Source organism: Melitaea cinxia, chromosome 11 (assembly GCF_905220565.1).
Source record: "Melitaea cinxia chromosome 11, ilMelCinx1.1, whole genome shotgun sequence".
Lineage (NCBI taxonomy): Eukaryota > Metazoa > Arthropoda > Insecta > Lepidoptera > Nymphalidae > Melitaea > Melitaea cinxia.
Genome location: NC_059404.1, coordinates 12,651,945 through 12,664,497, shown reverse-complemented (window position 1 = coordinate 12,664,497; position 12,553 = coordinate 12,651,945). Strand labels below are relative to the sequence as shown.

At 30.8% G+C, this 12,553-nt stretch overlaps 1 long non-coding RNA gene across 1 annotated transcript; it reads right to left on the bottom strand.

Annotated features, from left to right (window-relative positions):
• Nucleotides 1-5,312: 5,312 nt before the first annotated feature.
• Nucleotides 5,313-12,553, bottom strand: LOC123657552. Its single transcript, XR_006743725.1, has 2 exons — nt 12,489-12,553; nt 5,313-5,693 (listed from the first exon to the last, which is right to left on the bottom strand). It is a non-coding gene; the product is annotated as an uncharacterized LOC123657552 (long non-coding RNA).

Below are 12,553 nucleotides of genomic sequence, written 5' to 3'. Positions count from 1 at the left end.
TGACGAACCTATTTGTTACGCTGATGCTCTGAATTCAGATCAACGCAATAATTGGATAAAAGCTATGAATGATGAATATCAAAGTTTAATTAAAAAGGGTACATGGGTTCTAGTAGATAAACCAAACAAAAAAGTTATTCCTTGTAAGTGGGTTTACAAAATCAAAAGAAATGAACAAGGTAATCCGATAAAGTACAAAGCGAGATTGGTTGCAAAAGGTTTCAAACAAGTAGCAGGGGTTGATTATGACGAAACTTTCTCTCCTGTAGTGCGACATTCGTCTCTGCGAATGCTATTAGCATTGGCAGCGGAGATGAATCTAGATATACATCACTTAGATGTAGATACTGCATTTTTAAACGGAGATCTAGAAGAAAAAGTTTACATGTTTCAACCACAAGGTTTTAACACTGAAGATGAAAAGGTTTGTTTGCTAAAGAAATCCTTATATGGATTAAAACAAGCTCCACGGGCTTGGAATTTAAAATTAAATACAACTTTATCTTCTTTGGGTTTTAAACAAACTCCTTCAGAACCTTGTGTATATACGAAACTTTTTTGCTAAAGGTTTTGTGATATTGGCAGTATACGTTGATGACATTTTAATTTTTCACAATAGTGACGAAATATTCGACAGTGTCAGAAACGATCTTAACAAATTTTTCTCTGTCAAAGATTTAGGAAAAATTAAATATTTTCTTGGCTTAAATATACAAAAATGTGGAAATACTGTTAAATTGAGTCAGCACAGTTATATACGCGATGTCTTACGGCAGAACGATATGTCTGATTGTAAATCTGTACAGACTCCATTGACTACAAATTAGTTGGTTCCTGCAGAACATTGTGAGTCAATATATCCATATCAGAGTTTGATGGGTAGTCTGATGTATATAGCAGTAAACTCTCGACCGGATATTTCATTCGCTGTTAGTTATCTGAGTCAGTTTAATACTAAGTTTGATAAGACGCACTGGTTAGCTGCAAAACGCGTATTACAGTATTTAAAAGGGACTATCGATTATAGTATTTGTTACAAGAAGACTGGGAAGTATCTTGCTTGTTTTACAGACGCAGATTTTGCAAATGATTGCTTAGATCGTCGCTCATATACCGGTTTTTATACTGAGTTTGGAGGAGGCCCTGTGTCGTGGGAGTCTAAGAAACAACCCACAGTAGCGCTTTCTTCTGCAGAAGCAGAGTACATGGCATTGAGTTCCTGTGCTAAAGAAGCCGTGTATTTACGTCGTTTCCTGTCAGAGATAAGTAATATTTCTAAGGCGAAAGTAACAATTTATAATGATAGCCAGAGTGCACAAATGTTGGCCAAGAATCCAATTCATCACAATCGTACAAAACATATCGATATACGATTTCACTTTATTCGTGAAAAGGTTTCAGATGGTACTATTCAATTAAAATATTTACCTACAGCCGATATGCCCGCTGATGTTTTAACTAAGCCTTTAAGGCATGTAGCTCATGATATTTGTGTAAAGGGCATAGGTTTAACTGTATAGTACCCAAATTAGGCTAGTAGCCATTAAGTGGGCGTATGTTGTAATATGTACTGGCTATCAAGCCTAATGTGTTCTGTATTCTTTTTATATTTTGAATTATGTTTTGTTATTATATGTCACTTCATTAAAAATATTGAGAAGTCAAACAATAGTTTTATTCTAAAATATTAAAATATTTACTACAAGTATTAAATTATGTTATTATACTAATTGAAGACAAATTAAAAGAAAAAAGTGTCTTTTTCTGATATTCTTTTCTGATGAAAATCTCAGTTTGAAAACAAATTGTTTTTCAAATTAAAAGCTGATGCAAGCGTAACTGTGGAAAGAATTTTTTTAACTTCTACATTTGTCGAATAAAAGCGAGATCTTTAATTAAAAAAAACGATTCGTTTTACGCACACGGCTTTTATTATTTGACCGGGAAAATATAAAAACATAGCATAACATATATTATTTATATTCCCTCTGCGATCGATCCCTGCGAAATTATCCGAAACTTTTATATCTGTTTTAAAGGTTATGGATAGATTTTAATTTCGGATGTTCAATAGTTTGGGTTACGATTGCGAGGCAAACTCGCCTAGGCTTTTCAACGTCCCTAGTTTAAATCTTAATATTTTTTGGTATTATGAAAATAACTACAATGCGAAGTTCTTTAATTTTCAAACAATACGTAAGCAACACAGCACTTCATTGTAATTTCAGCTGTAAATAGTGTTGATTACCTTCACCACAACCAATCCATAGTTAATTTAAATGGCTAAAACTGACCATCAAAACTTTTATCTCAGCATCAAAGAACTCGTACACTTAAGAACCACGCTTTGTCTTTTAACGAAGATGTTATTTTCTAAAAAATTGCCATCACCGGATACGGTTACCGGATCCGGCATTTGATACCGGATCCGTTATGTGCAATATGATGTTGGATCCACCAGATTACCGGGTCCGGTTTTCCGGATTGCAAACCTTACGGCATGGCAAGTACAAGCTTTTGAATACTAAAAGAAACATTAAATTCGGTACATAGATGTACGGTGCGGTGGCTCGATTATCTAAATAATTGAAAAGATTTAAAATTATTTAAATTTAAAAAATAAATATTACGAAATTAAACTAATTTTGCACACACATCTTATCAGAATTAAAAATTACGACACAAATGTGCAATTCCACTGTGAAGTTCTGAGAAAAATCATGCGATAAAACTCTAAACGTATTTCTAATAACTTATTTTGTATAAAATAATATTAATATACATAAGAACTCAAGTCTCAATTCCGTTTTGGAAACCACACAATTTAGAAGTAAATCGTTCAAACATATAAAGCAAACAAAACGTTTGGTCACAGATAACGAAAGCTCTTATTGACATATTGGAAAGTGACCGGACAGTAAAAAAATAGAAAAATATCATCTATATTTTTATAAAATAAGGTTCAAAATTATTAAAAGTAATAAATGTACGAGATGAAGGTCAATATGTGATTTCTTGTACTATTTAAAATGATTTAACTAACATATTATGTAATATTTAATCTTTTAACAATTATGGTATTCTTATTTCACATCCTGAAATACGATGTAAATCAAAGAATGAAAGAAAAACATATAATGAATAATTTTTCATGCATTTTGTTTAATTCTCGTAAATACATAAAAATATGTCTTTATGTTATAAATAAAAATCAAAATATAAATCCTGTTACCTAGTATTGGAATATCCTAAGCTATTGTTTTATCAATTTCGTCATTTTCTTTTCTTTGGGAATTTTCCGTCGCCACCGTCGATAGCAATCTGGTGTAAAATCAAAGTAGATATTAACCTCGACGTTCATCCGTAAACTAGCACAATAAGCTTTACTAGTTTGTTCACTCTTTTCAAAAGCTGTCACCATCGTCATTTGAGCTACTATAACCACCGAATCGTCAATTCAAAATGCGTCTTTCTTTCTTTTGATAAGGTTTCCTTTTCTGTATTCATTTTCCACATTTTCATCCGTTTCATCACTATTCAGCTATACACCTTCTTTTATTCAATACTGTTCCTTAAATTGTTCGCAAGAAGGTATTAAGTTGTTTCTATTTTATTGTGACTTAAGGCTTTTGTCAGCTAAGAACGATGTCTTTATCGTACACGAGGTTTGTACTGAAACAAAAGTTGGTCGCGGCGACATCATTAACAAACCGGATCTCAGTTGTGCGACTGAGTTTCATTGACGGCTCTTAGTTCTTATATGTTACTATCGCTTCCATTCTAAGTTGCCACTTTGCTTTGCTCGAAGCGAAGCGAAGAGGCAACTTATGCAGCAGAGAATGAATGAGTTGCTGAGTGGGGATGTGGTAGTTTCAAGGTTCTTATTAAAATGGATAGTCTTCTGGTTGTTATGGTATGTTGCGTTTCGTCTTATACGGATTGCTGTTGTAACGCCTTATCGACAGATTGCGGCACAATCTATCAGGCCAGTGTCGTGCCAGTACTTGGCATTAATTTGATGTAGTAGATCATTTGTAACGAGAATATTGTTAGTATTTTGAGCAATATAGCATCTCATAGTGTTTAAGATATTTAAATATGCATTTAATTATTTGAGCAAAAAAATGACTGTTTTTGAGTGACGATGGTATTAAGTATTGCATTAAATTATTACGTATCATTATCTACACATAACTATATCAAAACGAATGTGTGAATACTTCGTTGAGAACGATTTTAACGATGACACAATGACTATGTTTTTGTTTGCATTTAATAATGCAATGCCATTAAATGAGTTTACGCATATACTTGTAATAATATGTAATAAAATTTATTAATTTTTAATTGCAGTTGCTACTAACCTAAATGCACTATTAAATATCATACTATATGAGTAACAATCTGTTAGATTATTGATATAGCTTAATTAATAGAATTGTAATGGAATTTCCAATTTGTAGTGTGTAATTTGCAAATTGCAGTTTGTAGTTTGAATAAACATTATTTTACGGCTCGATAAACATGAAGGGCTTATTGAGTTTGAAATGCGGACACTTTGTTGTAACCTAGTAGTAGCTTGTTTGAAAAAAAAATTGTATAATTATAATTAAGAGAATTAAATAATTTCAAAATCGGTGGAATATGTTTTAGTTTATAATAGTAATGTGAACTTTTGTTTCTATCTCTGTACATATTTTTAGAATTTAATTTATTATACATATATTAATTATAATGTCACGTACTATAAAGGTAATGTATATATTTCCATACGAGTATAATAATTTTTGATGCATTAAAAATGATTTGAATCGTAAAATTCATTGTAATTTGTAATGTTACCAAGTCAGTTATCTCACGGAAGTAATACAAATAAACATTTATAATACATGCAAAAGAGAATTAACCCTAAAAATTGGGTAATACACCACTTTAAAGATTACAAAAAGAATTTTCTTGTGTTACATATGAAAGCTATCGTTATCAAAGCTATTAATTTTTTCATACATCGTAAAAGATGAAATATTTACCCTATTTTGTTTACCGTGCTCCTACATTACCCACACACAACTTTCTTTAAAGAAGAGGCACCGTGTCTGACCAGAGTACTCTAACAGAATTTTACTTACTGATAAACATGGAGGTACATTTGCAAGTATTGCATTAGCACAAATGGACGAAACGCTATTAACTATATGAATTACCGTCGTCGAGTTTGTAATTACTTACATTTAGAAAGAGCGAAGAAAACATTGTTGATGCTTCAGTGTAAAACAAGAATGACAGGTGATAAATAAACTACACAAATTTACTCGACATTTCTTCTTTTACCACCCATTATTTTAATTACCTATTGTAGCTAAGACAGTGATATCGTATAAATTAAAAAAAATAACAGATTAATAAATTCTTATCATTATACAGTGCAGTTACAGGCTAAAGGATCACAATTCGGCCTGTAGCATCCTACTGCTGGTCATAGGCCTCCGAGGTACGGTAGGGAGACCGACAAGCATAGATATCGAAACCGGATAGGAATACTTGTAAATACAAATTTCTATCCCGAGCAAGAATCGAACCCGCAAACCGCCGCGCTGGTATGTAGACGCCAACAAGGAGTACACACCACGCAGGGCAGTTGTTCTTTGAACTCATCACACTCATGGAATCATGTATAATGCAGAAAAAGACATCTGAAAAAGAGAGAGAAATGAAAAAAAAAATGTTTATACAAAACTAAAATAAGAAAAGAAAATAAAACACGTATACCTATAATTGGCCTGACTATCAATGCATTAAATACAAAGTGTATGACTAAGTAAATAAAATAATTGAGTGTTTGCAGACAAACGATAAAAAAACCGACTTCAATTACATCGACAAGTAATACAACGTAGATCGACGAAAAAATAGTCAAGTAACTATGCGTTATCAAAGATTACTCAAAAAGTAGTTATCAGATCTCGATAAAATTTAAATGTGACCACATGATAAACATCGGCTTTTGATTAAATCAAAAATTATCAAAATCGGTACACCCAGTAAAAAGTTATTGTGGATTTTCCAGAGTTTCCCTCGATTTCTCTAGGATCCCATCATCAAATCCTGGTTTTCTTCATCATGGTACCAAACTACGAATATCATATATAAGTCAAGTAATATCATAAACGACGAAGTTATCCCCGGACATAAATTTATATATATATATATATATATATATATATATATATATACGGTCGAATTGAGTAACCTCCTCCTGTTTTGAAGTCGGTTAAAAATATGTGATTAAGAAAATATTTTTTTTTAAAGAAACATATTATATTCCCAACTATTAAAATTTCACAATACTCTAGGAAGTACAAAATCGTCATTATGTACAAGACAATTCCTGCAGTTTCAATCTTATTAAATTTTGAACCATTTAAGAGTTAATATTAAAGATATTATTACATGTAAGATAACAATTTTTATAAGTGGTATAACTCTTCTTAATAAACAAACTACTAAAAATATGTTCAAAAATACTCAAAAGCGAAGTTTTTATTATATTAGTATTTTTTTTTAATGTCACTAGGTCGGCAAACAAGCGTACGGCTCATCTGATGGTAAGCGATTACCGTAGCTTATAGACACCTGCAACACCAGAAGCATCGCAAGCGCGTTGCCGACCCAATCCCCAATCCCCCCAGGAGCTCTGGTCACCTTACTCACCAACAGGAACACAATACTGCTTGAAAACAGTATTATTTAGTAATGAATTAAAAAAAAACGTGCATTTTAAATTTTATTGCAAATAAGTTTATAGCATTTATTATTTATAATTCTTATTACGTTAATTTGTATGTGTGCATGTGTTAAAAAATCTAGTTCAGGTCAATGACCGTATAAACGATAATTAAATGTGCAAATAATTACTTATAAAAAAGTCGATTTAGAGCACATTTTTTCGCAAAATTTAATTACATTAATGTTACTATGAACGTGTATGTCCTGTATCGACTTATGTAGTACGACCTTTTGCCCGCGGCCATGCCTGCGTGGGCTTCGATATACTTAAAAAGAAAGTGTTAAACTACTCGTTAAGTTAAACAAATGATTACGCAACATCGTGAAGATTTGTGCTATGTAAACATTGAACCTACCCAATGTCTAATACCTACTTTCAGATTTTTAGAGTGAATTCAGGAGCAAATAAATCAAACAGTCAGATCTACTTTTCTCATTCAATATTATTTTGATGATATTAACGTGGGCATAAACGAAAATATTATCTAAATTTAACTTTTTTTGACATATTTTTTTGGTTATACCCTCATTTTAATCATCAGATTTTTAAAGCTTTCAACATATTATCTCGTCCAATTAAAAAATCTAGAAAGATGCTCTAAATTAGTTACTTTAATCACGAATATATGCTAATAAACTTTTCATCAAATTCTTTCGAAGGACAAAATCATATTCTTCTGTTTTCGGAAACCCGTTTCTAATTAATGACAAACGTTAGGCCTTTATTGGTCATTAGATACTATTTTCTAAAACAAGTTAGGCCAATGTTTTCTTATTAGTATTTTAAGCAAATTGTCAAACACAATGCATCCGGTGAAGGTGAAATCTAATTTGGCACTCGTGAGAAAACGTACATTAGATAAAAAAATATCGACCTTGTCCAAGCGTTCTTCGACGCAAGACAAAAACGCTTGCAAAAAAAATTATGTACATCCGACATATCGAAAATTGTCTCCTAAATAATGTCGATCAAATTAAATCATGTCTAAGACTAACTCACTACATACTAGTGATGGCAAACTGTTTTGTCTACGACAAAAAAAAAATTGGTTCATTAATAACATTATATATTTAAAAGCATATTTATTTTACTTAAATAATCCACATTGTAAATCAGAATGTTTTATATCGGCGGCGAAAAAGGGTATCGTAAAAAAATTATGAAGCTCTAATCATTATATAGTCCTCATAAGAAAAAAGCCGACGGATTTTGTTCGACGATAAGAAAAATTCAAGCTATTATAGAGAAAAACATAGGAAAATAATTTGGCAAACAAATTAAGTTAAATACACCACTGTAGGGCATCGAATGAAGTTGTCTTTATTTTAATACGATTATTCTCATTATTACATACCTGCTATGATGTACAGACAAACTGACAAAACTTATAAATAATATCAATTACTTTTTATTCTAATTAATAACTTAATCGTTGTTCTATTTTTTTAATCGTCAATTAACATACATTAATAAGTACAGTTTTATATGTGTGCGTTAAGTGGGACAAAATACAGGTGTAAAACATATACACTGATAAATCAAGACTTTTTTCAGTAATGCGCAGAGGAAGTGAAACCTCGGGGCGCATGTCGGCCGCAAGGTCGCTAGTAGGATGCGCGCAAGTGGGCTGTCACTGGCTTGCGTACGAGCTTGTTGGTTCATGCGCTAAAAACAGGTGCAATTTACTGATGATATTTTATATTGTTTCAGAAATTTTGCTAAACATCCTCTTACTTTTGTAATTGTAAGCCTAATTTACTTAAGTATATAATGGAAAACGCTTGTCCAAATTTTAATAGTAAAATATAATTTTTTGCTATTTATTGTATACACGAAAAGTTTTCTTACCTATTTACTTATATTTCTGTATTACGTATGTTTAAGATAAAAATAGGGACGTCTGTTCCTAAGGTAAGTAACAAGATAAAAAAAGGTAGAAAGGCAATTGATGCCTGTCTTTTATGTAACAGTCGGGTGATACAGATACAATAATTATTTTTTGTAATAAATATACATATACATAATATAAAGATATATATTTAACCACTGTAGATAGGAATCGAAACCACAACCCCCGGATCAAACAGCAGGATCATTGTGTTAACGGGCTAGTTAGAAAAAGGATCGCTAGCATAAACATATTTAGTATAACAAAGTTGGTCGTTGTTTTGTGAAACTACACATCTTGAGTCACAGAAATATATCGCACTTTCTCTAAGCGTATGTAGTTAGAGTACGTGCGTATGTCGCGTGCTGCCGCGCCCGGATACGACCCATACATTTCTAGGAGATGACTATTTATCCTACTGCAGTCATATTAGTGTAGATCTTTAAAGTTTTCTAATTTGAATAGATCTCTTAGATCATTTTTATTCGTAGAATGAAACATAAAAAAATGTAGCTATTAATAAGTGACTAACTTCCAAAAAATTTACATATTTTTAAGAATTTACGTACGAAAATTTAATATCATATGTAATATGTAATATAATCAATACAAATATTTCTGAACATAATTGATATTTAAGAATATATACTATAATTCTCATTTATGAACGATTAAATAAACTATCTGTATGTTTGGTTTTGTTTACTAACAGTTTTTTAATTCGATTTGTATAGAGCTTCGATCACAATTCTGTCTTTTATATACACAATTAAAAAACAAAATATATATCGATTACTCGCAACCGTCCCGTAGAATAAGAAGTTACTGTCAATTTCGTACTGTAACTCGTTACAGACAGATATGAAAATTAATGGATATGTTGTTTTTTCAGTCATAAAATATAGTATGTAGGAACGAAAAGTGAATGATGTAAAAAAAGTTTTAAATTTTATTTCTAACTGTCTGAATCTTTGATTATACGCAAAAATAACCACTCAAAATCGAATGCGACATTCTATGTTTTTTTTAAATGTAAATAAAAATCCGGCGCATGATTGTTTTTTTTTTTTTTTTAATAATATTTTTGTCCGAGAATGGAATTAATAATGTCAACATAGTTATAAAATAAAACCAGCATGACCATAGCATCGTGAAGAATTGAACGGATCTAGTTGAAAGCTTGATAGGATCACTGCAGTAGAAAATTCCTTAATATACAAGTATGAAGCATTAATATAGCATAACATTAATTATTAATAATCTGATTTTTAATTTATTAACCGACTTCCCAAAAAGGAGGAGGTTCTCAATTCGACTGTATTTTTTTATGTATGTTACGTCAGAACTTTTGACCGGGTGGACCGATTTAGACATTTTTTTTAATTGAAAGGTGGTGTGTGTCAATTGGTCCCATTTAAATTTATTTGAGATCTAACAACTACTTTTCGAGTTATATCTAATAATGCGTTTTTACTTGACGCTTTTTTCGTCGACCTACGTTGTATTATACGGTTGATTGTTGTATATATATGTATACCGCATAACTTTTTACTGGATGTACCGATTTTGATAATTCTTTTTTTGTTGGAAAGGGGATATTCGTAGTTTGGTACCATGATGAAGAAAACCAGGATTTGATGATGGGATCCCAGAGAAATCGAGGGGAACTCTGGAAAATCCACAATAAATTTTTACTGGGTGTACCAATTTTGATGATTTTTAACTTAATCCAAAGGCGATATTTATCATGTGGTCACATTTAAATTTCATTGAGATCTGATTACAACTTTATGAGTAATCTTTGATAATGCGTATTTAATTGACTATTTTTTCGTCTACCTACATCGCATTACTTGTCGATGTAATTGAAGTCGGTTTTTTTTTCGTTTTCCAGCAAACATAATTATTATTATTATAAACGATAATATATAAAATATTATTTCAATTAAATGAAGATTAATTTGAATTGTCACAGTAGGTACATTAAGATTACAAGTATTTTTTATTACGCATTCTAATTAACGAACGAACGTTTAAGAGTCTCGTAAAAGTCAGCGTAAAATCAAATTTTCGGCTCAAGTTTTTTCAAAAAACTTTAAGGTATATACACTTTATCTATCTGAATAAATGCCATCAGTAAAATGATTATTAATGCGTTAGTTTATAAGAACACGAATGGATCTAATTAACAATGAACGAACTTAAAAATTTCATACGTGCAGCTAATGAGACGTACAAAATTCGTTACCGCTCAACATCTACTCCGAGATTATCGATAACGTCAGAGATAAAATCGAGCTCATGATACGCTACTGATAGAATGAATGGCGAACAATCCGTCATATTCACTGATTACTAACACATCGTATTATTTGAAGACACTATTCAGTTAGGTGGAGATTAGATTATGTATTGATAGTGTGTATAACATTTTGGTGAAAGGGGAACTGGGAAATCAGTTAAATTTACATGAAAGAAAATTATAGATATGTCTTTAAAGTTCTTAATAATTCACTATTTTAAAATAAATAAATCATAGCTAATCATATTAGACCAAGCGTGGTGGGTGTTCCAATTGTTCTCCTTAATAAGGCTTATACTCAAAAGTATGATACATAACTATGTTATAGGCTTATATAGTACCTAAACTAAAAATAATAAATGTAAAAAATTATAAATATTTTAATCTTTTTAAAGATAAAAGTCAACCGCCTTCACCTAATAACATTCAAAATGTCACAATAAACAAAAATATTGACCCGAAAATTAAAATCGCCCTTAGGTCAGAAATCGTATAATATTTATTTTCTGAACATTTAAATGACTTATACGAATGTTATAATTGACCATTTCATGGTCAGTTATGACCTTTTATAATCGGAACGCAATTGTATCTCGAAGTCACCGCGTCATAATTGATGAAGTTACGATTGCATGTTATTTTCATTTTACAGTTTTGTGGGACAATTGTTTTCGAAGTGCAAATTATATGTTCGTATTACGTTAATAAACTTTTATTATACCTTATTTCGTTTAAAACAATAACGTGAAAGTACACATAATTGTAATATTTCTGTGGTGGAATGATTAAAGAGTACGTACTACTTGTTCTCCGCGAGATTTTTGTGAATTTTATTTCGTTATTGAAACAATATTCATAATTATAGTTCCTTTAATTTAATTGAAATCAATCTACTAGTTTAACAATATAGTGGTGCAGTGTTCATAACAATTGAATGGTGCACTTATAGCAGCAGATCCCAGTACATGACAAATATTTGTAAAGAGCATGCAGATTTTTGTCATTGTCTGGGCGTTTAAAAAAAAAACAAATCAACAAAATTATATTACATATATTTTATATATATAGACATCGACTATATTTTTAAATATTTTACTCAGGATTTACATTCTGTAGTTGGCCGCTTTGTGAGAAGTGTATATTTATGTATTAGTATCAGCAATATTTTACTACTAAAAACACATAACTATTATGCAATGATTAAAATAAAAACTAAAAGTTCTTAAGTGCTACTAATGTCAACGTGCTAATTTAATTATTATTTTTACTTACTCTTAAAATTTATTACGATATCGTTCATACGATGTTACGTCGTTGAATGGTTTTATTTTGAAACACGTAATAGTGATCCTATTATTTATTTCATATCAATGCTTAATTGTAAAAGTTTCAGTATATTTTACAATATACAATACCACTCTTTATTTTTCTGTTTTCTAACTTTACTGATATAACTTTTCCATTACGAACAGTAGGTAAGCAGTGGAACTGCACGTTACATTGAGTGTTACCTTTTGTGGATGTTCCCAGTCTTCAGTAGCACCAAACAAACTATTGTTTCGATGCTAATGTCTAA